Here is a 15,564-nt window from a genome sequence, read left to right on the forward strand (position 1 = left end):
TAAAAGTGTAAACTCTGCTGAAGCCAAATGCATATGATTATATTTAATTGCAAAGCCTGGAACTGCTAAGTTTATTGACAAATTGTCAGTCCTGACACCAAAAAAAAAAAAAAAAAAAAACCAAAAAAGCGGAGAATGATGATCAAAGTAAACATAATGACTGACGAGATATCTCTGTCCAGCAAAATAAATGACAGAAATGGCAGCCGATATAGAGCAGCCATTTTTATCGGTACAACAAAGTGAAATGAGTCACTGAAAACTGGCAAACCCAAGTGATATTCTGAATCCTGGTGGTTTTTTTTTTAGGATTGTCAGTATGACAGCCTATGAGTCAAGTGAAGAAGCCCATGAAAATATTTTATGCTGCCAACTTTGGCCAGCTTGTACGGACAACTGACTGATAACTTGCAGTATGGACTGGAAGCAAGAATTTAGGGTAGGCATGGATGGGCTGAAGCTCTGGCTGGCAACACGAGAAATCTGTCTCCATAGTCAAGCTGTTACCGCAAAGCTGTGTCTCCTCAGTGCCCTTATATACAAAGAAACCGTTGCCCTCCAGAATGCGTGTGCAGATTTAAGACAAGTACTTAATGAAGCTGATAAACTTGTCAATCATGTCACAAGCAGGCAGTTCAATAAAGACCTGACCTGTTTTCTTGGCTGAGTGAAGGGACGGGTGGTGACTACAAAGAACCACTGTTTCAAATGAAAGCTCATTGTCTTTTGATTAGAAAAGTTTTTACTCTACCGAGTTATAAGGGGAACTTTATTTTTTCAGAGAAAACTTTCCTTTGGTGAGATAGTATAGCAGGGTGGGCGTGGCTTACAAGTTAGTCTCTGTGCTCATCTCAACTCCTGTACATGCTGTTACCAGGCAAGTGTATGAGGAGATGCACCCGGGAGATGCATTGGCAGAAACCTGGCCCCGTCTGGCAGAGACTTCGATCCTGGGACTTGAGGTTTTTGCTGTTGCCTGAAAGACCTGGTTTTTAACTCATCTGAAAATAGGAGGAGACATTAGACGACTTAATAAAAAGGCCAAGGAGTCAAACTGGAAGTGGTTTAGTAGACAAGGAAACTTTTACTGCTCTACTTTAGGACATCACCAAATAATTTTGGACCTTAGTATGAAGAGCGGATCCTAGAGATAGTGTCAGATGGTTTCTTGAAACTACTTTTCTGGTTCTTTCGTTCGGGGTTTTTGTTTTTGAATACAGTCATTTATATCATTTTCTTCCACTCGCATAATTTTGAGTGGGAATTATCTCTCAGCATCTGATCCAGTCAGGGGAGACAGTTAAACAGAGTAGGAGTCAACGTTTACTGGCACTTTCTTTGTGCAAGGGACCGTTGGAAGTGCACATACTCATTTAATCCTCTCAGTGACACCGTCAGGTAATATCATCCCATAAATAAGTGACTGTTATTATCTTTGTTTTATAGATATTGAAACTGAGGCACAAAAGTTTAAGCACTTTGCCCAGGGTCGCACAGGTAGAAAAGCCAGGATTAAAGGCCAGACAATTCTGCCTGCCAAGGGCAAACTTTCAACCATTGCGCTATATTTTTTAAATATATAAATATGCATGTATGTATATACTTAACATAAGTGGTACTTTATTGCTCCTGCAACAAATGACCACAAGCCTACTGGTTAAAACAGCATGCGGTTATTATCTTAGCATCATGGAGGTCAGAAGTCCGAAATGGATGTCACCAGGGCTGCGTTCCTTCTGGAGGCTCTAGGGAGAATCTGTTTCCTTGCTTTTTTCATTTTCTAGAGGTTACCTGCATCCCTCGACTCTTGGCTCCCTTACCCCATCTTCAAAGGCAGAAGTGTCACACTTTCAGTTCTCTGACTCTGACAATGATTCTCCTGTCTCCCTCTTTTGCTTGTAAGGACACTTGAGATTACATCTGATAATCCAGGATCATCTCTTGATTGTAAGGTCGTTGACTAGCAACCCTAATTCCATCTGCAACCTGAATTACTCCTTGCCACATAGCATAACATGTTCACGGGTTCCGGGAGTTGGGACATGGATATCTTAGCGAGGTCGCCATCCTGCCAACCGTAACTTTCTTAGTTCACACTCCGAAACTTAAAACCCAAAACGGTGTCCAGTGGATAATCTCCCTCTATGTCTGCTCCCTGGCCACGTAGCTCCCTTCCTCAGAAGCATCTGATGTTATCCTGTGTCCTAGATATATTTTATGCACGTAAAGGCAAATATGTATATTTGTTATTTTTTTAATTGTTTGATCTTCCCTACAAACACTGTCCTACATATTGCTTGTTTTCATTTAAAAGCTCTGTCCTGGAGATCGGTCAGGTTGATATATAAAGATCTGGGTGTCCTTCTTTTCTGTGTCTACATCATCTTCCACTCCATGAGTGTATATTATGTTGTATTTACCTTCTTCACTTAGCCCACAGGACAGGTGGGGGGGGGGTCTCCAATCTTTCAGTTGTTTTCAGTGTTTTGCGATACAAACAATGCTGTAGTGAACAGCTTTGTACCCTTATCTGGAAAGTGTAGAGTGTGTCTGTAGGATTAACCTCTAGAAGGAGAATGACAGGGTCATGGAGTCTGTGCATGTGTCATTTAGCCAGCTAATGCGAAACTGCCTTCTTTTACCCTTTCCAATTAGGAATTAAAAAAATAAATAAAGGGGCGCCTGGGTGGCTCAGTCGGTTAAGCGTCCGACTTCGGCTCAGGTCACGATCTCATGGCTCATGAGTTCAAGCCCCAATCAGGCTCTGTGCTGACTGCTCAGAGCCTGGAGTCTGCTTCAGATTCTTTGTCTCCCTCTCTCTCTCTCTGCCCCTCCCCTGCTCACACTCTGTCTCTCCCCCCAAATAAAATAAACATTAAAAAAGTTTTAAAAAATAAATTAAAAAAATAAAGAACTTATGTTTACCTAACAAATGTAATAAATAGCTCTTGATGTCTAGGAACGTGTTCTAAAAATGCCAGTAGGTATGTTATTTGCTTTTCGCTATTGTCTTTTAATCCTCTTAACATTTCAAGTTTAACAACCTGTTTTGCTTTTATTGTAATTTTTAAATTTTCTTCTTTATGGTGAGTGATATTGGCTTTCTGTTTATACAGTACTATAAACTCCCATTTAAATATATTTCTTTGGGGAAAAAAAACAATGTATTTCTTTGGGACACCTGGGTGGCTCAGTTGGTTGAGCATCTGGCTCTTGATTTCAGCTCAGGTCATGATCTCGGGGCTGTGGGGTTGAGCCCACATCAGGCTCCATGTGGAGCCTGCTTAAGGTTCTTTCTCTCTCCCTCTGACCCTCTCCCCTGCTCTCTCTCGCTCTCTCTCAAATTAAAAAAAAAAAATTAAGGATGGTATTTATAAAAATAAATAAGTGAATGTATATATTTCTTTATGTTAAAAGGGTGAGATGACGTAAAGACAAATAATATGTCAATAATAATACAGAAGTTACCCTGACATGGCCAAAAGTTATGAGGGAGGTGTCCTAATGGCTGATTCCTCGCATCCAATCACTGCTACCTGATTAGTTTTTGTTGAGGTTTTTTTTTTTTTTTTTTCCATAACAGAGAATCATTGTCAACAGCAAGATCCTTAATAGACAAAGGGGGGTGGGGACTGGCAAAGCAGAAACTCTGCAGAAGCTGCCTTTGTGATATTCTCAAATGCTTTTAAATCCTATCTCGTGGATGGAAGCCAGAAACTCGGGCACCCAACAGAGAAAAAGTCAAATTCAAATAGATAAACTGAAATAATTAAAACCAGACAGTCCTAGAGCGTTAGGCTTCCTGCTACTAGTCAGGCGACAGCTTTTAGGGAAGTCTAGCCTTGATTCATGTGCTATAAACATGCTCACCTTTTTCATCCTTTGCTATGAACACTCAGCCTAGCTCACCCACTTTGTGGATCGCGGGGGGGCAAACTTTAATCAGGGCTCTCCCCTGGGGCGTATCCTTGTTGTGACGGAGCGTATCGCATTCCTTAGTTGAAAAATGAGGGGATGCAAACTCTTTTTAATGTTTGCTATGCCAACATTCCCCAAGGGAGGGGACTACAGAAAAGAGTTTTGGGGGACTTCAATGAATATTACTTGGAAAAGGAATTCTATGATTAGATGTTTGGAAAACTTTGAGTTAAAAGCTCTCTTTACTGCAGGCCAGCTCACAGCATTTAGTATGCTCTCTGGCCAGAACCATGGAACTCAGTTTATCTCAAAGGGACCAGCGTTTCATGGACCACCGGGTGTTCAGTGGAGCTAGCCTAGACAAAACATAATTAGGAAAGTGAAACTTTACCTGAATTAGACAACGGACTCTCAAAGCTAAATTTGGGATAACTGGGGTTTTCTGCTTTCTTGGGTTATTCACATGCTGATCATTTCCAGTGACGAAGCACTTGCTTTGTGCCGGCTGCTGTGCTAACATCTCAATGAATCTTACGGCGACCCTGAAAAGGTCTTCTTTAATCTCTACTTTAACAAAAATAAATTAAGGATCAGAAAGACTAACTAAGTTCATCCGTTTAACAAATTTTTCAGTTTATTTATTCTGAAAGAGAGAGAGCGCACGAGCAGGGTGAGGGCAGAGAGAGAGAGGGAGAGAGAGAATCCCAAGCAGCCTGCTCGCTCTCAGAGCAGAACTCGACACGGGGCTCAATCTTATGATCCACGAGATCCTGACCTGAGCCGAAATCAAGAGTTGGACGCTGAACCAAGTCACCCAGGCGCCCCCATTTCATACATTTTTATTATGAAGCTCCTGCTAAGCACTGGGCCTGACTCACTGGCTCCCTGCAGATTGGGCCCTGTAACCAAGAGTGAGCACTCTTGGCAAGCAGAAAAACAAACCTAGCAGAGCTCCCGGCGTATGTTTGGGAGATACTGTGACACAGTGGCTTGGAGCAGGGGCTCTAGAGTCTAAATCTGTTAGAATCGTAGCTTTTCCGTCTGAAAAATGGGTCTAGAAAGAATACCCCACCTCAGAAGGAGGTTGTGGGGATCGAGTGAAATCATCGGGAATATGTTTTGCGTGGCGCGGTTACATGGAAATGCTCAACAACTGTCAGCTTGACCTGTGGGCCAAGATGTGAGGAACTCAAGTGTTCAGGCTTTCCGTGAACACACTGCCTGTCTCCTCTATCTAAAATCGCCAAGAGAGGGAGGAAGGGAGCAGAAAAGGAAGGAAGGAAAGCAGACTATCAAAAACGTTGATCCTTCTGGTCACACTGATTTGGGGTTGGTGGTGGCGTTCTAGAGTTGGCTTCCGTGTCAAGCAAAACTCCCCACGTAGAGATCCCAGCTCGTCTGGAACAGAGAACACTGGAGGTCAGAGTAGCTCTCCTGAGGGGAGAAACATTTTTGGACAAGAACACAGAGCGTTCAGAATGCACACAGAATCATCAAACTCAAGAAATCTGACACTAGGATTGAAAAATCACAAGTAATGGGAACTGAGCTGATGTCTTAAAGACTCTGGGAAGTCTGGTTGAGTGAGCAACTCCTAATTAAAGAACAGACCTGGACACAATGGGGACTTTGTGGGGGGTGGATCAGGCCAACATTCCCTGAAGTCCCTGATCAATCTGAATTCCACTAAGCACTATGTGCCTCTAGAGGTCACACAATAGGAAGATCCCAGAACTGCCTATGAAGAATTCTTACAAAAAAGTAAAAATAAAAACTTGAATATGACTCCAATCAAGTCTCTAGACTTGATGTGATAGAAAACCCAGGGGAAACAGAACATGTTAAATGACACCATAAAGATGCAATCAGCCAACCCAGAGCCAGGAAAACTATAGAACACATGAACAAATAACTTTTGTTCAAATAAATGGATTTTTTTTTTAATTTGGGAATTGTTAGAGATTCATTCGGGAATTGTTAGAGATTTGATGGGATTTAAGAAATGCAAAGTGTGGTACTTGTTTGGGTTCTATTCAAAGAAACCAACTGAAAAATGGCATTTTTTGGAGACAACTGGGGAAAATTGAGCCAATTGGACAATAATTGAGTCTGAGTGTATTGTTATTATATCTCGCCAGCAGGATATTAGATGATGTTAAAAAGTTCTTGGTAATTTTAGGTATAACAGTCTCATGTTATATTTTTATTAAAGTACTTATTAGTTAGCGATAAATCCTGAAGTATTTACAAGCGAAATGACACGTCGTCTGGAATTCACTTTAAAATATTCCAGCAAAAGCAAACAGACCATTAAAATTGTTTGGTTGGGGAAGACTGAATGAAACAGCAGGACAGTGCTTGAGGCTGAGTGTTGAATACATGGGGCTTCATTACCCTCCGTTCTACATGTGTGTATGTTTTTAAAATGCCATTAGAAGTTAAATGAATACAATTAATTTCTGAAATCTTGAGAGCTGAAACGGAGGAGTTTTCCAGGCTCCTATCAAAGGGAAAACTGGTATGTGGTGAGATTCCAAGAGGTGGCAGCCCCAGGGAGCCCTGCCGGGCAGCAGCTTCTCAGCAGCACAAGACGTCTACTCCCCGCACGGCCATTGTAAAGCTGTCTATTTGACATGCTGCACTGGCTTCTATAATGTCTAACTATCTACAGAGCTAATTAAATTATTAGACTCAGAGCTGTGAGATGGCCCAGTTTACATGCAGAGAGTACCTCTTCCAACACTGTAGCCACTAAGCGAATTCCCCTTGAAGTCATAATTAGTCATCCGGAGTGCTTCCCAATCAAGTCGTGTCTCTGATAAAGAATTCCCAGTTTGCTCCTAACACTTCCCTGGTGGTGAGATTGTTTATTTAATTTCAGCACAAACAGATGGAGGCGGGGGCAGACCAGGAGAAAAAGGTTTCTCAGTCTGGCCTGGAAGGGCCAGTTTTTGAGTTAGGGCGTCCAGTGAGAGGGGCCTCTACTGAACTAACAGGGACTGAGTTTATGCCTCTTCAAAGGCTCAGACACGGCCTGTTGCCTGTGATGTCTTTGTGATGAGGGAACTGTGCCCCCCGTCTTCTCTGCCAGCATCCATCAAGGTCAGAGAAGGGGCCTAACCCCCTTGAAGAGAAGCGACAGGGATGAACAGTGTGGGAGATGGAAAAGCCACTGTGCTGAGAACCAAAGACGTGGGCTCAGGGTAAGTCTCCACACTCATCTTGGGCCCTAGGGTCCTCGTCTACAAGATGGTGGCTGAAGAAAGAGATTTCAAAGATTCCTTTCCGGTTACGAAATGGGTTTAAGTGGCTGGGGTTCTTTTGAGAAATGGTCCAAAAACTCAGAGTGACATGTTTGCAGTTTCCATCCTCAGCAGAGCTATAAGCATCATAGCTTAGTGGCCAAGAAAGGACTCTGAAGCCAGAGCGCTTGGGTTCTGGTGCAGCTACTGCCCAGCCCCCCACCCCCCCGCCGCAACAGTGTGGCCTATTGCTTAACCTCTTGAACCTCCTTTCCCCTCTGTCAAATGAGGATAACAGCAGGAATTTCCTCGCAGGTTTTATGAGGACCAAGGAAACGAATACACATACAGAGCTGTTGCTATGACGTTTATCAAGAAAAGTAACACTTTATACACCTTTACAGCCCTAGGAGTGAAGCATGATGCTGTTGACATTTTGTGATTGAAATTAGGCCCTCCCCACTGATTTTAGAGTCTGGAAGACGGGCATTCCTATTAAAACCTTGGCCCTAGGTGCGTCTGGTGGGCTCAGAGACCCACACTTAATTTCGGCTCAGGTCATGATCTCACATTTGTGACATAGAGCCCGTCTTGAGTGTGAAGCTTGCTTGGGATCCTTTCTCTGCTCTTCCCCTCACTCATTCCCTCTCTTTCTCTCAAAGTAAAAACAAACCTTGGCCTTGACACTGATACTATTGATATGAAGTAGTGTTTATTGAACACATTATTTTCTAAACTTGCTTTAAAAAAATTTCTTTTAATGTTTATTTATTTTTGAAAGAGAGAGAGAGAGACAGAGCATGAGTGTGGGAAGGGTAGAGAGAGAGGGAGGAAGACACAAAATCTGAAGCAGGCTCCGGGCTCTGAGCTGTCAGCACAGAGCCCGATGCAGGGCTTGAACTCACGAGCTGCGAGATCATGACCTGAGCCAAAGTCGGATGCTTAACTGACTGAGCCACCCAGGCGCCCCTCTAAACTTGCTTTTTAAGTCAGAAGGTTGGAAGGACAGAAGGTTGGAAAGGACCTCTAGGGTTTTCCAGCTTCAGCCTCAATCAGAAGTTCAAGGCCATGTACAAAATCACTGCCCAGTGACACGTCGTGTTCTGCTTGAATTCCTCCGGGGACATGGGGCTTACAGCCCTCTGACAGACCTGCTCTTTGAACCTTGCCTCAAGAGAAAACATGAAAAGAACTGAGGATCTTTAAGCTGGAAAGCAGGTTAGTGGAAACATAGCTGACTTTAAATATTTGAAGGATTGTTATCAGTGTTAAAAGAAAAATGAACATTAAGCATGGCCATTAATGTATTGTCATTATGGTGATCATTTATCCACCTCGCGCCCCATGTCAGACACCACACAAAATGCCTTGTGTGACTTCCAATTTAATCCTTCAACATCCCCCTAAGACAGTATTAGTATTCTGATGTTATAGTTGAGGAAACTGAGGTAGAGGACAGTTAGGTAAAACTCTGCCCTAGGAGATACAGTCAGTCAGGGGCAAAAACAGGATTGGTCTGACTTTGGAAGGTAGAATGAGAACTGTTTTTGCAGAAATTCCTGGGACCCTAAGGCACCCACTGTCTGGGAAGCAGGCTTGGGATCAACATGACGAGAACTTTAACATGAGACTGAACTCATTTCAGGTAAGGAAGGGTTGCAGGGCTTTTGTAAAACACACACACACACACACACACACACACACACACACACATACTCTGATCAGCCTGACACGGGTTTCTGGAGAGACAGTGGGTAGACAGGAAGGGTGGGGACCTGGGGAGGCCAGACGGACAAAATGGGCTGGTAGAGAGGGTTGCCCATGGCCAGTGACAGGGCTGGAGAGAACACCCAGGAGGCATGACTGGCGTGCCTGCAAATGTGTGGTCTCCAGCACAGCTCTACCTCCCCACTGTTCCCTCCACAGTGGACTCTATTCTGGACCAATCTCCCTGAGCAAACGCCACTCTTCCTACTTCACAGGGAAGGTAGAGGTCATTGGGCATAGCTGACCTCAACTGTCAGCCTCTCTTCATGACCTTCACTTCCTCCTCCCCTGCTTCAAGAACGGGGCTCCAAGAACATCTCGGGATCTTGACTTACACACTCTCCACTCTCTTTCTTGAACCTTTATCTGCCCTGTCCTGGCTTCTTTCCATCTGCCTGTCACCTTGTCAAAAACACAGGGGAAGATAACTCTTGTGATCCTGCACCCAGCTCGCAGCAAGTGTCCCGGCCCCCTTTTCAAACCAAGCTTCTAAAACACAGTTGGCGCTCACTCTCTCCAGTCCTATGAGGATCTGCCATCAGCCCAGCCCATCCAGCTTCCAAACACACCCACGTGGGAACTGAGGACACCTCTGGCCTCTCAGTTCCTACTGTCCAGCAAACACTTGTGGCCTCAGCCTTACCTGACCAGATCTGTTACTCACTCCCTCTTTATGAAATTCCCGTTTCTCCTGGTTGCTATAAAACACTTTCTTGGTTTCCCCCTTACCTTTCTGGCTCTTTCTGGATCCTCTTTCTCTGGGGCCTCTTACTTGTTTACCAGGAGCCATCTGAGCCCCTATGCCCAGTCTAGACCCCCTGCAGGACCATTCACCCCCAGATGGCTTCTCCACACTGCCCACCCTCCCAATCTAGACATCCAGCTGTCACCCAACAAACACCTCAGCCCCTACATAGAGCTGCCTACTACGGGGGGTGGCTCTGGACCCTCCATGTAGAAAATAAAAAACTCCCCCCCCGCCCCCGCCCTACAAATCTGCCAACAGCTTTAAGGGATTCCTGAGAGATGCTGAACTATACTCACCACCCTACACAACATGAAGTGTTAAGGCTTCCTATGGTCCCAGGCTAGAGCAAACTCTAATGGGATCCTCTGACCCAACTCCTTCTGCCTTCCTCTAACCTCAGACCTTCTGGCTCTGCCTTTGCCTCGGCCCTCCAAGGCTGAACCGTGGGTATGTGATCTTTCCTCCACTAATTTGCTTCCTTTTGGTCCCTTCTCTCAACCCCCTATTCTCCCACTTCCCCAACACCTGCAATGCCACACATTACATCTCTATCGCAGCCCTCTCCCCTCCCCTTGCATACGCTATTTATAGAGGCCAAATACATTATTATGTCAGCTACCTTTGCAGCTCACTTACATGTCGGGAGAATAGAAATGGCTCACACAGACACCATGACAGGTGCTGTGTCAAAGTCACGGATGAAGGCCACACATGGGTGCTTCTCAGTCCTCAGCACGGGCTCCAGACTATGGAGAGGCCGCATCAGCTGGGCCTCAAGGCACAGGCTGCCTGAAAAGGAAAAGAGTAGCCTTCCCCACGGAGGGCTCCCAGGGGACCCAGAGCACCCAGGATCTCATAGAAACAAGAGGTGTCCTGGCCTCAGGACAATGCTGAGGGTGGGTGAGAGGAGGAGCAAGAAGAGGAACATTCTGGCTGGGAAGCTTGCAGATGCCCTGCTGTGGGTCTGCGTCCCAACGGGGCAACTGAATCAGGCTTCTCTGGGCTCCCTCTGTGCCCTTTGGCCTTTTTCCTTCACCAGAACCAGTGTTTGTTCTTTGTCAGGAGCAGTTGTCCTAGGCTGGTGCTTCTCCTTTTTCTTCTTCTGAGGCCAGCATTTCGGTGTGCTCCACCCCTGCCCTTTTCTTTGGCTCCCCCCTCCCCCAACTGGGCTGACCCTGGGGGGGGGGCATACCTTCCTCCTTCCCTCCTCCTTCTCCCTTTCTACCCTCCTCCCCCCATCCTCCTCCTTCCTACCTACTTCCTCCCTCTCCCTGCCTCCTCCCTCCCTCATCCCTCCTCCCTCCCTCATCCCTCCTCCCTCCCTCCTCCCTCTCACCTCTCTCCTCTCCTTCTCCCCCTCTTACCTCTCTCCCACCTCCTTCTCTCTTCCGTCTGCTCCCTTCTCCTTGTACTGGGACTCAGAACTGTGCCCACCCCAGGGAGCTCAACATGCATTTCATGAGGGACATCGGGTGTTGCTCAGATATTCTCAGACACCCAAGAACAAGCTGTAGATAACAGGGTGGTTATAGACCCTCAATGTACACGGGGCTCTCCTGTGGTTGCTTTCTGATAACCAGACACCTCGCTCAGGATGGGGACCCGAGATATTCTTACACTGCTCTGGCAACTCTCATTACATCTGTGGACAATAATTTTTGTCTGGATACCCAATAACTTTTATTTCAGCTTGGCCCACTCTTGAATTCTCCGTAGATCAAAACAGCTTAACCAAGAATGTCAGAAAGCAAGCATTTTCTGAATTAACAAGAACCACCACTACAATCTTTCAAGAAGAAGAAGAAGAAGAAGAAGAAGAAGAAGAAGGGGAGGAGGAGGAGGGGGAGGGGGAGGAGGAGGAGGAAGAACACCAGAGAAAATATAAAAGAGATTTCAACCAGACAACTCTCACCTAAAAAGTTCTTGTGAAAATAGGTAGATCGTGTATCTGCCCCACATTGCCTGGGTCTCTAAAGCCCAGATAACAAAAATCAGTTCAAATCCTTTTTTTTTTTTTTTAAATAAGAATTTATGGAATGCTGTTGCCTTTTAGAGGCTGGGAAAGTGGAAAACACCGTGAAGCTGAGCTTTGGCGTGATAACCACCGCCACCGCCGGGTGTCACACACCAAGGCGAGGCGCTGTGCCAACCGTGGCAGACACGTTACTTAATTTCACCCCCTTGGAGCCCTGTGAAGCAGATATCATCGTCCCATTTTGCAGGCCCCAGAGAACGTATTTCATGACCCAGGAGTCAAACTCGATTCTTTCAAACTGCAAAGTCTTGACGCTTAGCCCCTGCACTCCCCCTGCCTCATGCTGTATTTCGGGTACCCGCCAGATCCATTATCATTCACTCCCATCGCCTTTAGCAAGACTCCCAGAGTCATTCCCAGCTCAGCTAAGGGCAGAAAACACAGAACGCGTGGAGTGCTTGTCCCTTAATGTCTTGAAGGCAATACCAGTGCAATCTAGATCAGGACTTCTCAACCTCAGCATTACGCATGCTTTGCCTGGGATAATTCTTGGTGGTGGTGGTGGGGGGGGGGGGACTGTCCTGTGTGTGGTACGATGCTTAGTAGCATCTCTGTCCTCTGCCCACTAGAATCCAGCAACATCCCTTCCCGCCACCCGTCGTGGCAACAAAAGTATCTCCGGACAGGGCCAAGTGTCCACTGGGTGGAAGACACTGCCCTCAGTTGGAACCACCCATCTAGACATCCAGACCGTCAGCGGGGACTCAACACCTCATCCCTGCCCCACCAACTTTGCTCTCTATGCTTTGCGTACTCCTACCTTGAAGCAACAGACCTGGCAATCCCACAGCAGGATGGGCAGGAAGAGAGTGGCTGTGAAGAACTCAGTAACAGGTGATCTCTAGAAGTCAGGTAGGTTGGCAGCTGGCATCGGGTTTCCGGATTTTTCCACATAGGCCAGTATTTTCTTTTATTTTTTCTTTTTTTTTTAATTTTTTTTTAACGTTTATTTATTTTTGAGACAGAGAGAGACAGAGCATGAGCAGGGGAGGGCAGAGAGAGGGAGACACAGATTCGGAAGCAGGCTCCAGGCTCTGAGCCATCAGCCCAGAGCCCGACGTGGGGCTCGAACTCACGGACCATGAGATCATGACCTGAGCTAAAGTCGGACGCTTAACCGACTGAGCCACCCAGGCGCCCCAGGCCAGTATTTTCTTGACGAAAACGTCAATTTTACTTCCCCTCGTGTCAAGTCTTTTACACAAAGACCATTCTTAGTATGTTTCTATTTAAAAAAAAATTTTTTTTTTCAACGTTTATTTATTTTTGGGACAGAGAGAGACAGAGCATGAACGGGGGAGGGGCAGAGAGAGAGGGAGACACAGAATCGGAAACAGGCTCCAGGCTCTGAGCCATCAGCCCAGAGCCCGACGCGGGGCTCGAACTCCCGGAGCGCGAGATCGTGACCTGGCTGAAGTCGGACGCTTAACCGACTGCGCCACCCAGGCGCCCCAGTATGTTTCTATTTTAAAGGTCATAGATGTGAAGACTAGGAAAACTAGGCAGAAAAATGCTCACGACAATGAAAAGAGCAGGTGACAAAAACTGTATGAACTCTGTTGTGGCATCTAACGTGACAAGAGAAATGATGGAATGAAGGATTATGGGTGGTGTCTTCCTCCTCTTTCTAAATTCCCTTCCTCCTCATTCTAAAGGTAACTTCCAACGTACCTTCGTAATTTAGAAGGTAAAATTCCAGATGGTGTCCCCAGACCTAGGTCTCCCTACCCTCCTCTCCAGGTCGTGTCTCCAGAGCAGTAACCTCACAATGAACAATTACTACCTGCTCCCTGAATTGCCACCTAGATCCCCAGTGTGACCATAGACAATGTCATCTGTATTGGCTGTGCCGTATCTAAACCGCACTTAATACGTTTGTTTAATGAAGTTTATTAAAATTCAAAAATGATTACATTATTTTTCAGAAAAAAATGAAGATTGATTCTTCCATTGCCTGATCCCATTTGAGCATCTGAAACCAACTGTGGCTGAGACAACCCCCCCCCCCCAACTCCCTCCCAGGGATTCCCTTACCTGGAGGCAGCCTGGAGGCAGAGGTGGGCCCTCCTCCCTCCACTGTGGCCACTTTGGCACTTTAGGCCCCGCCCCTAACCTGAGCTGGACCCATCAGATTCTCTTTCTTAGAAATTCGGAATTTTGAACCAACAGACCTAGGCCCTTGTCCTGTTCATGTAAGCGGCAGCTCTCCAAAAAGTCTGTAATAAATTCCTGCTACTTGGATCCCCGATTTCTGTTCCTTCTGCAATCTGGTTGGTCCATTTTGCCTGGAATCCTCCCCCACCAAAAATAATAATTTTATTTGTTTGTTTGAGCTGGTTCTAATTCGAATTGACTCTTGCTTCTTCCAACTCAAAGAATCTTAACTCCTAGATGTCATAATTCACATCTCTTTATTATCCACGTAAATATCAGGCCATAAGTATTCTGACCCTCTTGCCAGTGGTGATGTCTTTTATGGTCACATCTGAAGAGCAGAAATACTGGCTTCCGTCAGACTGGTTGCATTCTCAGCTCTGCCCCTTTAAGCGCGAGTTTCCTTATAGGGTATGTGGGCACTTAACTGCTGTTGCAGGGGATGAAGGGCTTTGAATGAGGGGTGTGCTCGGGGCTATTTCTGCAAGGGGCTGTTTCCCCTTTACATTCTGTCTCAAGCAAGAAGATACTCGTTCTTCTTTATTAACTCATGGTCTAAAAAAACAAAATCCCATTTTGCAAAAACAGTCTGTATTTCTCTCTGTGCACTTCCCACATTTTTTTTTTTTTTCTCTCCCTAAATCCCAACACTTGATTTGAAGCATGTCTTCAAGGCCTTCCGTTTCCTATCCGGGATTTCCTGACCTTAGAGATGCCTGTTAGGTTTCTTCTGACATAGAATTTGGGTCCTCATGAGAGTCCCTAACACTGAGTAGTGGTTAACGAGCTTGGAACCTCTTTAGAGATGCTTTACCAACATCCCATACATTTGATCCAGAAGTACTGATAATTACTGAGTGCTTACTGTGTGCTTTGCTTAAGTTGTCTTATTTAATCCTCATGCAACTCTGTGAGGTAGGTACGATCATTCCACCCATTTTACAGAAGAAACTAAGGCTCCGAGCGGTTAAATAATCTGCTCAGTGTCACATAACTGGTAACCTGTAGACCTTGTGTGCTTAGCTGCCATCTGTGCTAAATTTGCTGCCTTTACGTTACATATGACTAACTTCCTGGCCTGCCCTCAGTGAATGATGAGCCAAGCACCAGGACACCCGTGTTCATCTTGGGCCCAGAGCAAAGTTCTCCGTATCTAGGGGCCTGAAGGGTCCTTCCACACAGGGCCTGGGAGCAAATACCCTGCTTTTCCCGAGAAAGTCCCAGCGTGTTGTGCAATCCTGTCATTTAGAGTTACTGCTCCTCCTTCTCCTGTCTCATCCATCTACGTGCTGTCTACACCCTCGGCTTCTTGCACTTCTGCTTTTTTTTTTTTAAATTCTTTTTTAGCGTTTATTTATTTTTTGAGAGACAGAGACAGAGCAGGAGCAGGGGAGGGGCAGAGAGAGAGGGTGACACAGAATCCAGAGAGCAGGCTCCAGGCTCCGAGCTGTCAGCACAGAGTCCGATGCGGGGCTGGAACGCACAAGCCGTGAGGTCATGACCTGAGCCGAAGTCGGACGCTCAACCGACTGAGCCACCCAGGCGCCCCTTCTTGTGCTTCTGTTTAGTGAGCACTTGCTGGGGCGCCTGGGTGGCGCAGTCGGTTAAGCGTCCGACTTCAGCCAGGTCACGATCTCGCGCTCCAGGAGTTCGAGCCCCGCATCGGGCTCTGGGCTGATGGCTCAGAGCCTGGAGCCTGC

At 46.0% G+C, this 15,564-nt stretch overlaps 1 long non-coding RNA gene across 1 annotated transcript in view; it reads left to right on the top strand.

Moving 5' to 3' along the window:
- LOC124519084 (uncharacterized) overlaps positions 1–13,951 on the top strand; it is a 36,974-nt gene extending 23,023 nt beyond the window's left edge. The window contains exons 3-5 of the long non-coding RNA XR_006963995.1: positions 8,714–8,805; positions 12,280–12,562; positions 13,636–13,951. This is a non-coding gene — a long non-coding RNA (uncharacterized LOC124519084). The remainder of the gene's footprint in view (positions 1–8,713; positions 8,806–12,279; positions 12,563–13,635) is intronic.
- The last annotated feature ends 1,613 nt before the right edge of the window (positions 13,952–15,564 follow it).

The sequence above is a fragment of the Lynx rufus genome, unplaced genomic scaffold (genome assembly GCF_022079265.1).
Source record: "Lynx rufus isolate CCGP_SWC_20201006 ecotype Redwood Valley unplaced genomic scaffold, mLynRuf1.p SCAF_26, whole genome shotgun sequence".
Lineage (NCBI taxonomy): Eukaryota > Metazoa > Chordata > Mammalia > Carnivora > Felidae > Lynx > Lynx rufus.